Source organism: Papilio xuthus, unplaced genomic scaffold (assembly GCF_000836235.2).
Source record: "Papilio xuthus unplaced genomic scaffold, Pxut_1.1 DF826923.1, whole genome shotgun sequence".
NCBI classification, from domain to species: domain Eukaryota; kingdom Metazoa; phylum Arthropoda; class Insecta; order Lepidoptera; family Papilionidae; genus Papilio; species Papilio xuthus.
Window position 1 is genome coordinate 1067818 of NW_013531726.1, and position 17765 is coordinate 1085582.

The 17765-nt window shown below is 33.0% G+C and overlaps 1 protein-coding gene across 1 annotated transcript in view; it reads right to left on the reverse strand.

Annotated features, from left to right (window-relative positions):
• Nucleotides 1–17765, reverse strand: part of LOC106122315 (uncharacterized) — a 65224-nt gene that overhangs the window by 33201 nt on the left and 14258 nt on the right. The window lies entirely within an intron of this gene.

Here is a 17765-nt window from a genome sequence, read left to right on the forward strand (position 1 = left end):
AGCTAGATCGAGGTGTCGCCCCCTATATACTAAATTTTATGAAAATCGTTGGAGCCGATTCCGAGATATATATATATATATATATACAAGAACTGCTCATTTAAAGATATAAGATAAGATATTTTAACAAATAGCTCAATCGTTTAGTTAAAATAATGTCATAGGACAAGCAACAAAAATTAAATAAAAAAAATCCAGACAGACTATCACATGAAAGTTTCGTCAAAATCCTGATGTATTTTAATAATACATTGAGGATAGGTAAAAAATCATAAGGTATAAATTTCGACATCGGTATAGTAATAGTGTGACGTTAGAGTTATCAGTTAAATCTCTTTGGACGCCTCAAACGCTTTTGCTGTTTGAATTCGCACGTCTGCATTGCAACGACCGTTGATTAACCGTAGCCGGTCTCGTCTCTGTTATGCTAATTTCACACGAGGACAGTACAATGAAGCAGAACTGAACATGTGAAGTAACAGAGATAGTAAACTCGCACACACACAACCCTACACACGCACATGGATGCAGTGATGGCTTTTTTCCCGTTTTTGATTTATATGTATTGAACGTGCAATTTATTTTGTTTTTTGTTCAACAAACTGTTTTTATTTATTACTGTTTTGACAGTAACGTCAAAAAATAGCAGTACTACTCTGTCTGTCTGCTTCATTATGCTCTCCTCGTGTGTAAGAGTTTAACACGAAAATCCCTCACATGTCTGGTATACCTCAGTTGCTTTGTGTTACATTTGTATAATCTTTGTGAGTGCCTTGTGACGTGATTTAATATCACACAAGGCAAATTGTTACTTCCTTACTAATATTATAAATGGGAATATAGCTCTGTCTGTCTGTCGGGCTTTCACGCCAAAACTACTGAACCGATTTAAACAAACTTTGGTGCGCAGGTAGTCTAGATCCTGAAAAATGACGTAAGCTACTTTTTAATGCACAAAAAGGGTTGTAAGGTGTTGAAATGGGGGATCAAAAATTAAGTTTTTTTTTATTTCAAAAGGTGGCAAACGAGCAAATGGCTACCTGAAATCGCTGAAATAGCGAAGTGACCGTTGCCCATAGACATACGCAAATGCATATGCGTTGCCTACCTTTAATCGGCGTAGGAGATAATATATTCCCTTTCCCTGCATCCTCTCATACGAAACGCGGAAATGCTGCCACTTGACGCGTGTCTTCTGTGTGGTCGTGGTATTTCACCGGGCGAGCCGAGCCAATTCGTGCGAAGATATAAAAGCGAGCTCTACCACTGTTTAAAAAAGTTAAGTTTGAAACGTTTAATTAAATGTATCTGTCCCTTTCCATTTTCCTTTCCAAAAGTTTAGGAAGGCATGAACAAGAATTTTAGCGTCTTTTCTTCGAAAATAAAGTACAAGTCTCATCCATTTCGCTTTATTTATCACAACTCTTAGACATAATACATACATGTCGCTATAATTCTCATTTAGGTTCCTGTTTAATAATTAATTAAAGCTTTCTCAGGAGCGAGGCCTTTCTTGTCACATTTTCTTTGTTTCCATAAGATTAATGTGTCACTTCGCGTATTTTATTCGCGTTACAAATTTACTTTAAATCTACGAAGTTAATGTATTTCACAATGAATATGTTCTGATATAATGAGAAATTGGGAGTTAGTTAATAATGATAAACGCTAAGTTCGTAATTACCTATTATTATATACCCTTTCCATGGATGCATGCAAGTTTCTGAGCCCAAAATCCATGTTAACATATTGTTCTCTCAATGTCGAAGATGACAGGGATTATATGTTTTATAAAGCGTCAGTGGCTCAGGGGTTTAAGCACTTGACTTGTAATCTGTAGGTCCTGGGTTAGAATCCTGCCATTTAACAATGTGTTTTTCGATTTTAAATTTACTTATGTACATTTATCCGACTTTCTTACGGCGAAGGAAAACATCGTGATGCAACCTGCATATATCTGTGAAGAAATTCAAAGATATGTGTGTAGTCAACCAACACGCACTGAGCCAGCGTGGTTGACTATGGCCTAGTCACCCCTAACTTAGGGTAGGTAGGTAGGGTAGGTCCGACCCCCTTGGTGGGGACGTGTAATGAGCTGATGATGACGATATGTTTTATATAGATATTTTTGGTTTCAGAAACCAAGAAAAGGTAATATATGCTAACACGAACGTCCCTATTCCATACATTTTTCAAATCATGTTTTTTTAAACAAATGTCTTTGTAATGATTATTTGAATTTAGAAAAATTATAAAAATAATCAAGTAATGAACCTAGTCTATGTCTATGAGAAAGTGTGGCGTCTCAACTAGCAAAGAATTTTTCAAATCGGTTCAGTAGTTTCGGAGCCTATTTAATGCAAGCAAATTGTTCCTCTTTATAGTAAATTAGTATCTTTATATATATAATTCTTCTGTGCGTGTGTATGTCACTGAACTTCTCTCAAACGACTGGACCGATTTTGATGAAATTTTTTTTGTGTGTTCAAGGGGATCTGGGAATGGTTTAGATTCACAATTTTCATCAAATATTAACTTCATATTAATTTATTCAAATTAAAGACGTGTAGACAGGACAACGTCTGTCGGCTCCGCTAGTATTATACTAATTTACTATAAAGAGTATTAGTACTTCTATAGTAAATGATACGGAAAATATTAAGTGATTTATACAAAAGATAAGTAAATAAAATCAAATCGTATCAGTTTGAAACTTCGCAGAGACTGAATGTAATTAGACATTCACGATTCCTGTTAGGTGTTTCAAACATAGTTTGTTCTGTGGTATTTCAAAACGTATTTGAAATACAATGTTTGAATTAGGTGTGTTATTTTATGAATTTCATACGCCGCGGTAAGCCGCGACTATAGTTTAGCGGTTCACTTTGATCGTGTTTTATTTGACGTCTGTAATTCGACGTACAAACTGATTGCTAAGTTAAAAATAAAAACAACTGACATCTCAAACTATTTATGGACTAATACTTTAAGAAAAGATTTAATTATCTGTTTAAGTTAATTGCGCATCGCACAGTCAAAGAATTTCGCAGTGTTTGGTTTACAGAAAAATGGTTTGTTTCTTGCAACTTTCATATTAGTAAAATGTAATTACTCGCGTGGCACCAACTTCTTTTTTCGTACAGACAAATTTAAAAGCGGTATCATATTGATTCGCGTCGTTTTCTCAATGCATAACGTTCAACGACTGTCACTGTTAAAGTGGAATACCGCCAGTTTCCACGATTGTACATCAAAAGTTGCAAATAACATAGAAATGGTAAATGTGTAAGCTAAGTATACAGATAAATCTAGTTGATATACGTGCGTATGAAGCGACCCCTACAAGTATTGGCACTCAACCACGCGTCATAAATCGATGGCACGATTTCTTCAAAAGAATCTAAAGATATTGAAGAGAAATTGTTTATTGTCTGACCAAAGGAGGTTTTATTTCACCAATTTATGCATGTAGATTTAGGCCCTTCGTACACAAGGCAACGTAAATCGACAAAACTATGGTATTACGTTGTGAGAATCGCATTACGTGCGTTCCGTACAGACAATTTTACATCGTCATCGAGATTCGTCTATTCAGCCAGTACAAGCATCACGACTACATTAAAACTGATTTACTCCGCCGTCTTGAAAATTGCAGCTACTTCTTTCACGATGGTCTTGACAAACAGGTTGCGACTGTTTTTGGCGATGACAGATAAATAGGTCGGCGACGCGCGTTGTGTACGAGCTTATATGGTAATATCTAAGTCGCTTAGTGACTAAAATCGCCGGTTTTAGAAGATTCACGTTGCTTTGTGTTCGAATTGCCTTCTTCATTTTTAGGAGGTGTCATTCGGTTCCTGTTAATCTCCGAAGAGTATTTACTCAAGACTTATTTCTTTGACAATTTTTTTTATAAGTTTTTGTATGTATTTTGTTTTTTAGGTTGGTACTTTTAAATTTACTTTTAAATAAGTAACATATTCGCTTGTCGCAACTTAGAGTGGTATAGAATTGTAATGAGGTTGTACAACCAATAGAGAACACAAGCCAGCATTGTTCAACTCTAAATTGGTTGGCAACTTAAATCAAACTTATAATCGAATTTGTAACTGAGTATACTTCTAATATCAAAATGAATTGGACAAATTTTAATGTTTATCATTTATTTGTAAACCGAATCGAGTTACTTCCTTATATAATTATTATAAAACTTTCTGTCGGCGACGACTCCGTCGGCATGCCATTAAAAATAAACTTAATTAGCCTATGTGTTCTTCCAGACTATGTTCTACATCTATGTTAAATTTCAGCAAGATCCATGCATCCATTCTGGAGATACGTTATAACAAACATCCATCCAAACATTCTCATTTATAATATTAGTATGAACATTTAATAAGGGAAATTTGCAATTTAAATAACTGTTACATAATTTCTTAGAAAACATTAATCAAGAGAAGGGAATTTCAATATATTTTTTTATAATTTTCAGGAATGTTCGTTACTCAATTTTGAGACAGACATCAATCATCTGTTCAACCTTCCGGTCATTACATAGTACTTTGGCACTACATCAACTGAATTTTTATAATAAATTAGACATTTCTTTGATGTCAGCAATTTTTCCAAAGACCGGAGACCAAAAAAACTATGGATTGACTATGTGGAAGAGGATATATAGGAGATATACATGCGTAAGAAGGGGTTAGATTCAGTTATGACGGCTGTTAGAGATGTATGGAGGTACATTGGGATAAGGGCAGGTTGATGATGAAGACGGGGCCGCGGACGAGAGCGAAAGCGTGCCCGTGGCCCCGTCCCGATGCGTTGGAGGAACAGAGGGGTTTAGTGGGTATGCCTCCGCTATGGAGGAGAATCCCACATAACTACCGCGTCCCCCCCGGGGCGCGGAGTATGCATAAAGCATTCAACTCTACAAAAAAAGGTTGATGATGATGAGTAATAAAAACCATCGTTCTTTATTTATATTAAACTAGCTGTTCCCCGCGACTGCGTCCTTGCAGTATTAAAAACAAATTAGTAAGTAAGCTATGTGTTGTTCCAGACTATGCTCTATATCTGTGCTAAATTTCATTAAGATCCTTTGATCCGTTCCGGAGATATCTTCTAACAAACATTAATCCATCTATCTAAACTTAAATCATATTAAACTTGTATAAAAACGGCTAAAACACTCACCTATATTCGTCCGGTGGCGGCGCCGACTAGTTAAGTAGTTTTTTATATAAATTTATTATAATGTCTCACGAAACTATGAATAATATAAATAACATTAGTTAGATTTCATACTATTTCTCACTTATTCGAGCAAATTAAATATTTCTTAATAACAGAAAAACGACCAACCGCCGAATACACAAAGTAAAATGCATATTGATAAATTTCAACCAAGAGATGGCGCTACTAGAGTGACCTTGAACTTGGCTTTCTGCGAGGTGCGGATCATAGCGTAGGTAAAACGGGAGATCGTTGCGAACTAAAGAATTCCTTTAATTTAAAATCTAGTATCACTATGAACATTTGGTATAAAAATCACATGATGATGAAGAAGTGAATTGCTTACTACCCGAACTTAAATTATAAGAAATAAATAAGTATTTTAGTTAATATATAATTGGTACAGAATTTTGTAGACGTTGTTAAAACAACTATTATTTAAACTTAAAGATTTCTTATTTCTAATATTATCTTCTCTATTGTTACAATTAAGCAATTTTACGCCGTCTTCTATTTCAAAGTCTTATCTTTTCGGACTAATTTAGGCGTCGGATTGCTATGACTTGTTTCGTAACAAATGGAATTCTTAATTTGAATAACTACAATTATTATGTTGGCAACACACGGGTTACCTTACAGGGGTTACCAACATGCGAAATATTTTGGATACGTCTTTGATTACAAATTTTTTATGTACTGCAGAAAAAATCTTACATCTTACTTATCTTACGAATTGATCGATGTTAGAATCTCCAGAACGGCTTCATGGATCTCGCTGAAATTTGGCATAGACGTAGAACACATGGGCATAAACTAATTAAGTTTTAATTCCGCGCGAACGGAGTCGCGGGCGACAACTATAGTGCATAAAGTGAGAAGTAGGTATTATATAAGGAGTAATGTGCCCAACAATCACATTCTTGGTAAATAAAATGAATGTGTTTGTATATGTTTCGGTCGTGAGAACATGATGGAAACTTTGACAATTTGTTACGATATACATGCGCATAAATCAAGTTTTCAATAACTTGCTTTGAACGCAAAGTGTCATGTCTTTTGTTTTAAATTGTCCGTTATTTTTACTCTTATTTCCTTTGATTCTATTGAGCTTTGTAACATCAAAATTCTTTTGTAACTATATTTGGAATGTCGCCATAGGCTACTTGTTTTAGCTATTCCAAATTGACGAAACAAACGGGCTATTAATTCAACTTGTATATATTTTTGCCTGACTTATTGTAGAACAATTTATTGATCTAATCTTACTATCCTACTAATATTATAAATGCGAATGTTTAGATGGATGGATATTTGTTTGAAGGTATCTTCAGAACAGCTTGGATCTCACAGAAATTTGTCATAGATGTGGAACATAGTCTGGAACACATAGACTACTAATTAAGTTTTTTCCTTTCCGCATACGGAGTTGCGGGCGACAGCTAGTCAGATCAGTAATATTCTCAAATATCTTGGTTTAAAAATACACTAACTCGAGCATTTTTATTTAGTAAATTGATTTAGTTATACTTTGAAAGTAATTAAACAGCGATTAGAACTCGGGAAAGCATAACGACGAAACTCAAACTCGGGGCCGAACTTGATAGGGTTAAGATACAAATTAATTTGACAAGTTTGGCATTGATAACAGTTCAAGTTAACTGTGACCACTTAGGCTCGATCCTTAATTTAATTTGCCTACTGAGAAAATTTTAATGTATTTATGAATTAGAGGCTAACAGAAATTAAGAGAATTAGCTCAGCGGAGCTTCCCGCTTACACTTGAGAGGACCAAATATTCCAAGTTTGCGGCCAATTTTCAAGACTGAAGGAAGAAGTAGAAAGTTGCACTAATATAAAAATTGTACATTTAACAGTGGTATACGACAACAAGAACATCTATTGCACGTATGAGCCGACTTGTCAGGTGCAATATACATACACAGTAGGCAAGAAATTCCGGGATTCGTCTGATGAATGTACGTGCACAAGGCCTAATTTTAGTCATCTTTCCTTTCCCATCGTCTCATTATGCAGTAAGCATGGGAAGAGAAAGTGGATTTGTCGAAGGTGTGGACGCATAGGAAGGGGAAATATACAGAGGCTGCGTACAGATGTGTGGAAGCCGTTTAAATATTGATGTTTAGTTACGCGTTGATATATTCTTGCACTGTTTATCTTTGTATTTTTTCTTTTTATTTATCATTGTTGTGTGTTAATTACTGTTATTATAAAATATGTTATCGTGTAAACTGTTATGTAAAGTGTGTATAGTGTCAAATTGGTTGTATACTGTAAGGATGCTATGCAGTTTTAAATAAATAAATAAAAAATCTCCTACCTCCGTCGATTTTTTGCAAAGACAATTGCGGATGTCTATGGGCACCAGACTCTTTGGTGTTTCGGCGAATATCAAGTGGACGTTTGCTTGTGCCATGTTATTATAGAGGTAGATATATATGTAAAAAATATAGTCTGGAATAGCACATGGTGTCACAGGCGTCAGTTAGTAAATCATAAAATGTTCAGTATGCTATTTGTATAATGTAGAAATTACTCGACGTCAAAGTTTACCAAGTTGAACGGTAATGTTCAAACACCGAGGAACAATCTCGTACCAACGGAAGCCACATAGACTTCCATCCCATTTCTTGTTACTACATCTTATACATTTTAAAGCTACATTTGCAAATTGAATGCATCTTGCTGTGAGTTTCTGATACCAAAATCCCCGTTTAAAACATGTTGTTGTCTCAGTTTATCAAATATAATAACAGGGATGACAATATTGCTTTAATATATTACAAGTGTATCAGTGGAGATTTGTAAAATTGACAATTGACTTTGTGTTCGAAATTGAACCTTTAAAAAATTTCATTCATTAAAATCCAGTTAACAGAGAAATAGTACCACTGTTCTAGTATACAGTCAGATAATACAGGCATTTCAAACAAATAGTTACAAAGACTTTGACTATATAGAAACGGATTAGACAAATACCTGTCGTTGTAATTAATAAATTTCGCTTTTCAACGCGCTTGATCTAAAAATAACATATCAAATGTATGTATTTATATCATCATACTGACACTTTTACAGCTTATTGCGTTTTTTTGACAAACGAGGAGAATATGCATATTTAACAGGTGCTGTCTTTAGTGGGAGCTGCTTTGGCAGCTGTTTCAGGCGAGGTCGCGGACAAAGCGCAAGCGTGCCATTGACCTCGCCACTGTTCCTAGGAGGAACAGAGGGGTTTAGTGGGTATGCTTCCCATTCGGAAGGGAAATCCACAGCACTACCGCGTGCAAGTATGCAAAAACTATTCCCCTCTGAAAAAGGGTCCTGTCTCTTAAATGTCAAAGATAAAAGACATCGTTTCATTGTAAATTGATTGCGCTGCCGTTTTAAATTCGACGTCCATTCTACAGGTATGCAATCAAAGGTATTGGAAAATTGTTCACTTTTAAATTGATACTGTTAAATCGAAATTCAGTTAAAGTTGGTTGACTAATAAAAGTTTTAAATTTAAAAAAAAAAAGTAAACAAAATCATTTTATTATTCCTTGTTGGATTAAGAAATATATTTCAATTAATTTCACCAACTTCACTGTAAGAAAAAGTTTGAACTGATATGTTTCTTAGTAAATAAAATACAACTAAAACTATACTAAACTAGCTGCCGCCCGCGTGGATATATAAGAAAACTTAATTAGTGTAGCCTATATGTTCTTTTAGACTACGTATGCCAAATTTAATCGAGATCCGTTCAACCGTTCTAGAGATATCTTAAAACACCCATCCATCCATTCACATCACATCCATCTAAATATTCGCATTTATAATATTAGTAATTTAAATAAAAAGCAGCTCTTCAAAGCATAAATTCGAAAAAAAAATGAATAAATAGTATCCTATGTCCGTCTCCTGGCTCTAAGCTACCTCCTTCCCAATTTTCAGCCATATCGGTAAAGCCGTTCTTGAGTTATAAATAGTGTAACTAACACGACTTTCTTTTATATACATAGATTATGTATTAATAAATATATAATATTATTTCTTTCATTAATATTTACCAGTATTATTTATTACAATTACCTTGGATGTCATCCAATGTAACCTAAAAAAATAACCTAAAAACTAATACACCAAGAAAAAAAACTTGGTAAATTTATCATTGCCTACAAGAATGATATCATAAAAAAACTGTGCCACCAATATTAAAGCTATTATAAGTCCTTTCTAGACTAAAAGAAAACGTTCCAGCTGCTAACTTGCAATAAATTTACTGAAGGAAATTAAATGTTCTGACATATTGCGGGCAAAGCGAACCCTGGAAATCAATATTCCTTCATATGACCCGTTAACTTTTATCTTACTAATCTTACTAATATTATGAATGCGAATGCTTATATGGATAGATTAGCTTGAAGGTCCATCTTCAAAACTGAATGGTATAGATCTTGCTGAAATTTTTCTTAGATGTAGAACATAGTCTGGAAGAACACATAAGCAATATATTTTTTTTATTTCCGCACGGACGGAATCGCGGTCGACTGCTACTATATATTACTTAGGAATGTAAAGTTATGCGTCATCATAATATAAACACCAAGCTAATGAGGATAAAAATTAATAACAGATTTTTTAGATTAGTTACAGCGCCATCTAGTCATAAATTTAAAAAAACTAGGTTAAATAGATTAATATAATCGATGTTTTATTTTACACTAGCGGTCGCCCACGAATCCGTCCGCTGGGGATTAAAAAAACATAAGTAGTGTTTGCGTCCTTCCAGACTATGTTTTACATCTGTGCCAGATTTCAACGAGATCCATGCAGCCTGGAGAGAGCTTCTAACAAACATCCATCCATCCATCCATATAAATATTCACATCTATATATATGAAAGAAAGTCGTGTTAGTTACACTATTTATAAGTCAAGAACGGCTTTACCGATATGGCTGAAAATTGGTGAGGATTTAGCTTAGAGCCAGGAGACGGACATAGGATACTATTTATTCATTTTTTTTCGAATTTATGCCTTGAAGAGATGCTTTTTATTTAACTTACAAATATTATAAATGCGAATCTTTAGATGGATGTGATGTGGATGGATGGATGGGTGTTTGAAGATATCTCTAGAACGGCTGAACGGATCTCGTTTAAATTTGGCATACGTATAGAAAGAACACATACGCTACACATATTAAGTTTTTTATGTATCCACGCGGACGGAGTCGCGGGCGACAGCTAGTTTATAATATTAGTAAGATTATAAAACTCGCTGTGTAAAAAGCAATATTTATAGTATTTAAGAACTGTCGAATCACTCATTGTTTTTCTGTTTAAGAATATTGTGTTCGAGAAATAAAGTGTAAAGTAAAAAGTTGTGAAACTTGTAAAAGTAGAAAACTTTTTAATTGTTTAGGTAACTTAAAGTGCTTTCTTGAATTTATATTTCCGTTTTATTACATTGTCTGATACTGGATAAAGGCAATGGCTTCTTTACATTTTTACTTGATAACGTGTTTAAAAGTATCCGTTAACTTATAAAATTGCTAAAAAAAAATCGTTTATTTATATTTATATAAAATTGTATGTTTTATACATATGTTATAAATATAATTTATATTTATATAAAATATATAATTTTTTGTAAAATAAATTCATAAATTATTCAATATTAAAACAGATGAATCAGTCTGCATTAAATGAACTGAGGCTCAAGATTTTTTTAGCCGACTTTAAAAAGAAGGAGGTTATCAATTGGTCTGTAAGTTTTTTATGTGTGTTACCGCGTAACTCCGCCCCTGGTGCTCCGATTTAGATTTTTTTTTTTTAAATTTTCTTTTTAAAGAGAAAGAATTTATGTTTTATTTTTAAGAGTTTCAAAAGGTAAATAAACATTTGATTACTAATCTTTACCTTAGCAATAGTTCAATTAAATTTTGTCTAAAGTTTTTAGGATACATAGAGTGAAATTAAGATAAATGAGCGTCGGTGGCTCAGTGGATAAGAACTTGACTTGCGTTCTGCAGGTCCTGGGTCCGAATCCTGACATGTACCAATGTGTTTTTCGATTGACATATGCATATTTATCCGACGTTTTTACGGTGAAGGTAAACATCATGATGCAACCTGCACATATCTGAGGAAATTCAAAGATACGTGTGACGTCAACCCGCGCTGGGCCAGCTTGGTTGAATATGGCTTAATCACCCCTAACTTAGGGTAGGCTCCAAGCCCCACAGTATGGAAGTATAGTGGGCTGATGATGAGAGCGAAATAGCACGAGATGTTTTAGCATTTAAGTTACGTTATAAATGCAAAAGAAACAAAGAAGAAAAAACCTGCAAACAATATTATAACGAGCTTCAAACAATGGCAAAGAGTCGTTGCAGTAAATTGCAGCAAGACTGACGTCGCTCTCTTTGATGTTACGCATTTCCTTTTCTGTTATTGTAGGCTTTCAAAGCATTGTTTTTTTTTCTCCTTTCTCAGTACGCGTTACATACTGTTTATGAATTCAGTATTCCCAACAATTTCACCTCAGTTTAGTAGTGTTTTATATTCATTGTTATTACAGCTACTGACTGTTGATTATGGTGAACTGGAGACGTTTATATGAAAACACTTTATTTTTTTTATAGCAAATGGTGGTAAATGATGGCCTTATGTATCCACCAAAGCGAAGTGATCTTTATCCGTAGACATTTGCATATCCTTGGTAATGTTGACAAGCATTTGTCGTTTGGTATACATGACCAACTTATAAACAACAGTAACCCAACCCAGCAACATTGTCGTAAATAAACAGACAAATAAAATAATTTAGAACATCCTTCAACTGTGCAGTTTTTGCGTAACTACTTAGTGTTGTAATCTGTCCTTAGAGGTATTTATCATATGTTATAAGGTGGCAAACCACCTTTAACGCACAGAAAAAGAATATTTCCCCTTCCCATGCGTCCCCTCTTCTGCCAAACTCACATCTCCTTCCCATCCATTCTTTAAACAAAAGATGGAAAGAGGAAGAAAACTAAAATAAGTCCTCCAATCACAGAGTACAATGTAAACCGATTTATTAAAGGATATAACATGATTTTACACAATTTTGCAATTTAGCGAGATTTACACGAAGTTAAAATAACTTTGGCGATAATAATTGGTTAAGCAAACTTCTGTTTAAACCAATATTAACAATGAAATTAAACCAATATTATAACAGAAATTAAGCGAACTGTGGATGTTTTAAATGTTTATAAAATTTAAAAGTACACAAAATTTTTAACAATTTTTTTTTGTTCTTATTATATTAAAATGTTCGTCAATTATCACTTACTTGAAGTACTTTACAAAAATGCGTATTTTAAAAACATTACTTAAGGCTCTGGCATAATGTTGCTATTAATGCCAAAAAGCTCTTCCTTGTTTCACTTTTACACGATAATTAACGCCTTGTAAATGGTTTTCAAAGATTATATTATTATATAAGCTTTTAAATTTAAATTTATAAGTTGTACTGCCTATAGGAAACCAGAATCTTACGAATCTTATAGTAGGTAAGTTGGAAATTACGTTTTGTCTTGGATTCATAGAACTGGATCAACAATAATTGATACTTGAATTTTTTTATATTAGGGCTTCCAAAAATAGTTTTTTTTGTGTATAAAGTAGCAAACGAATAATTCGCTAAAATAGAGAAATGAACGCTACGCATAAACAACTCCAGCAAGTTAAATGTTGACTTCTTTAATAAACAGAGTAGGGGACAGTACAGAAAAAGGACATTTCTTATACTAACCATCCCCTGCCAAACCGAAACATTAAATGTAGGTTATGAATACATGCGTAAACACTTACAAGACAATGAATTCTCTTACATAGAAAAATAAATATTTTTTTCTCTACTGTTCGCCGACCTACTTACTCGTCGCTAATGTCTTCGCGTATTCAGCCTTAAGGGTACTTTAATAAAAATGCTATTTTCTACTAAACAACAATGTTTTTGACATAATATTTTTAGGACCATCAAAAAAACATATTATTTAAATTATCTAGATGATTTAAATATTTTCATAATGTCAAGATCATTGTGGGTTTACATTGTCGAAAAACTTGTAAGAAAACACATTAATTTACTTTATATTTTATTTAAAAAAAAACAGACAGCAAAATTTTTTGATACAAGGGTGTCAAATGTGGAATGTTACGAATAATTTACTTAACTTTTAATCCTTAATCTATAAAATACTAGCTGTCGCCCGCGGCTCCGTCCGCATGGATATATAAAAAAAAAACTTAATTATATATAATATAATATCTTCAAACACCCATCCATCCATCCACATCACATCCATCTAAACATTCGCATTTATAATATTAGTAAGTTAAATAAAAAGCAGCTTTTCAAGGCATAAATTCGAAAAAAAATGAATAAATAATATCCCATGTCCGTCTCCTGGCTCTAAGCTACCTCCTCACCAATTTTCAGGCATATCGGTAAAACCATTCTTGAGTTATAAATAGTGTAACTAACACCACTTTCTTTTATATATAGATAATGCAATTATCTCATAATAAAGTATCAAGAAATTAAATCTTCATTTAATTTGTCCTTTAAAATATCATCAACTGAGAGATATTTCAACTGATAAAAGTGTAATTTCATCAAAGTTGTTTTACTACTGAATATTTAAAGTCAATAAATACTCTGTTATAATTCAAACGGGACGTCTTTAAATTGAAACAGCCCTCAAAAGCCTTTAATTAATATTATTAAGAACGCTTTAGAAAACAATAAAAGTAAAGATCTTTAAGAGACCAAGAGATAAATTGTTTTTTTTTATTTTTTAAGAAAATGTATTCACATATTATAAAAGTCAGGTTTCAGGCGTGAAATGGAAGCAATTCGGCGTTTCGTCTGATGAGTGTGCGTCCCGGGGACCTAATTTAGTCCTCTTTCCCTTGCCACCTATTCCTTATAAGGAAAGGATAGGAAGTGGAAGGAACATCCATACATCCAAACATTCGCATTTATAATATTAGTAATATTTCTTCAAATGGCGCAAAGTTACAAAGTTAAATTTCTATTTTTTTTTAGTTTCTGTGATGGTCCTGTTCATACATTGTGTATGAAATTTTAAGTGTAAGTAACATGTTTCATATCTAATTCCTAATAATTATTGTCAGCTTGAAACATTTCCAAAGTATTTATTACTTTCTAATTGTTCCAATTTTCCGTGTTCTACGGTTAATTAAAAATTTTCAATTAACTTGAAGATGACTGCGGTCCACGCTGGGCAGTTTAATTACAAAACCTTCCCTTTTAGATCAATCTTTTGTGATTGCCTAATACTTGAACCTTGAAATTTTAATGAGAGATTCGATTTCTTTTTATTCATAACTAGCAGTTGCGCGCGACTCTGCCCGCGTAATTTATTAAGTTTACTTTTAATACCACTGGGTTCGTATCCCGCCAATGTACCAATGTGTTTTTCAATTTCCGATTTACATATGTATATTAATCCGAGGTTCTTACGGTGAAGGAAAACATCGTGATACTGCACATATCTGAGAAGAAATTCAATGATATGTGTGAAGTCAATCAACCCGCACTGGGCCAACGTGGTTGACTATGGCCTAGTCACCTGTGAATTAGGGTAGGCTTCGAGCCCCTCGGAGGGGACGTATAGTGATCTGATGATGAATAAGTAGCTTATGAGCACTTCCAGGCTATGTTCCACATCTATGCTAAATTAATACCTTAAAACATCCATCCATCCAAACATTCGCATTATTAATATTAGTAAGATATTCGAATCAATTTAACGGTAATATATGTCATAATTAAGAGTCGTATGGTCTCTATGTACGAGTATGTCTCCCGTAGATACCTCGTACTACACCAACACTAAGAGTTACACTTAATGACCAATTAATGATTGACTACAGCAACCATTGCTTAAATTTATTAAGTATGATTAATAAACAATTTATTAATGTTTTACGACATTAGACTTAACAATGGTAGAGCTAGAACATATTTTGCTGTCTCTATAAAATACCACGACAATACAGAAGACAGGCGTATGGCAGAATGATTCCGTATTACTTGTGATGAATGTACCGAAGGCCTTTTAATTCTTCTACATATAGGTCTCCGGGACGCACACTCATCAGACGAAACGCGGAATTGCTTCCACTTCACGCCTGTCTTCTGTGTGGTCGCAGTATTTCACCGGGCGAGCCGGGACAATTCGTGCGAAGGTGTTAAAGCGGGCTCTACCACTATTACATGCTCTTTGCGTCGCCTCTAATCTCGATTAAACGTAGGCAACCAATCTATAAATGCAGAGGTATATGGACATCGGTCACTTCATTATTTTGGTTAATCCTGGTGACTCTTGCTTGTTAACCACATAGTACTATTTAAAAAAAATCATTTTTCTACTTGAATATTTAAGAATCAATTAAAACATTTAATTTAGCAAATGATAGCAATTAGTATATCTAATTGATCAAATTATCTACAGACATTATTAAAAAAAAATTGGAATAATCTATACTTTGTAGTGTGCCAGTGTGGTGTTTGTACGTATTTTGTGTTTAATAAAAATTGACGTATTAGTATTTAAAAAAAAATAATAATTTGACAAGAGTCAAGTTATAAAGTTGCCAGTATTCATCAAATTTCCATATGGAATACTGATTTTAAGAGATTATAAAAATATATAATAGAAAAAGAAATTCCAATTTAACAAATATATTCATATATTATATAAATAAAAATAAAATCATTAAAAAAATATAAAAGGGAAAAATGAATAATGATATAGATTTATTTCAATATATATCATGGCAAATTATAACATTAAAATATCTTGGTATATGGTTTCGTATACAGCCAGTGAATAAAAGGAAATACTTCTTAATATTTTCTATTAAAATATTTATTCTAACGATTGCTTTTATTATACCAGCGGGAGGTCAACTTATATATTTATTACGATTAATATTTTCCGGGAAAACTGAACTTCAAGAGGTAGCTGGGATGTTAGTATACTGATTTTATATATACTATAGTTTTTGCCCGCGACTCCGTATGCGCGGTATTAAAAAAAACTTAATTAGCCTATGTGTTCTTTCAGACTGTGTTATATATACCAAATTTCATCGAGATTCAGCTGTTCCGGAGATACCTTTAAACAAACATCCATCCATCTAAATTTACGCATTTATAATATTAGTAAGATACAAAATTACACTTTGCTTAAAAACGTATATTTTAATTAAAGCAAAATAAAACATACCTTATTTTTATGTTGGTTGAATTCCAATGTCGATTAAAAATTAATAATATTGCTCCATAAGATTTAATAATTTTTTTTTTTATTTTGTTACAGAATAAATTTAATTTTAACAGAATTATTGATTATTATAAAACTATTTCATTTATATTGGAATCGAGGGAATCTTTACAAAATAATGGATAAAATTAATCAAGAAGATTTTTATAATTATTCAAAGAATCATACGAGAAGTTTGAGAACCTCTATAAAACGATCCAAAAGGCTGTATATATATTTATTGGCAAGTTGCAGTTTAGACATCACTGGTAAGCTACAGAATAAAAATTAAAAATATTAACCCTTAATTAATTTAACAACACATTTTTAAAATAATTAAGGGTTATTTATTTTTCCCTTCCCATCCTTTTTCTTAAAAGGAAAGGATGGGAAGTGGCAGTGGACTTTCCGGATGAGAGGATCCATAGGAAGGAAAAATATTAGCTTTCAGTCCTCCGTTGATTAATGGTAGGCAACGCATATGCAATTGCTTATGTCTATGGACAACGGTCGCTTTCCTATTTCAGCAATTTCAGGTGGCAGCTTGCACATTTGCCTCCTTTTGATATAAAAAAAATATACTAAATGCGTGCATGTAGTTGTTTAGTGGAAAAGAGCATTAAGTGTAGATTATTTTCAGTACATGTGTTAGTAGTGCCAGCCCTGCGCAGATTCCGAGTGTTACCAGTTAAGATGGATTTTATTTACATCGACGTTAATGACGAGGCGTACTTTAAATATGTTTTTATATATCAGGTATTTATTTTTTAATTTTTCAAAAAATAAAATAAAACAAATTATTTCTTAAGAAATAATAAAAAAACGTAACTTAATTTAATTGACTCCTTTTCTACTTTATTTCGCTAATTGACAGTATCAAAATTAGAAATCAATTTGAAAACCGATAAGTTTTATGACTGCGACTCTTACTCCTTAACAATGTACAGTCAGGATCAGGTGGTCGTTTTTTAACTCAATTGTTTTTTTAATCATTCAATTTTAGATTCTGTACAAGCCAATTATTGTGCTTGCTTTCGTGGCTTCAAAAACATTATCTTGGTCCTGTATTATATTCGCAAGTAAGAACTATTATTGTTTCTTTTATATAATCTTAAGGAATCATTATATTAATACATGATAATAATAAATTTCTACGATTTTTTACAGGTAACCAATTAGAT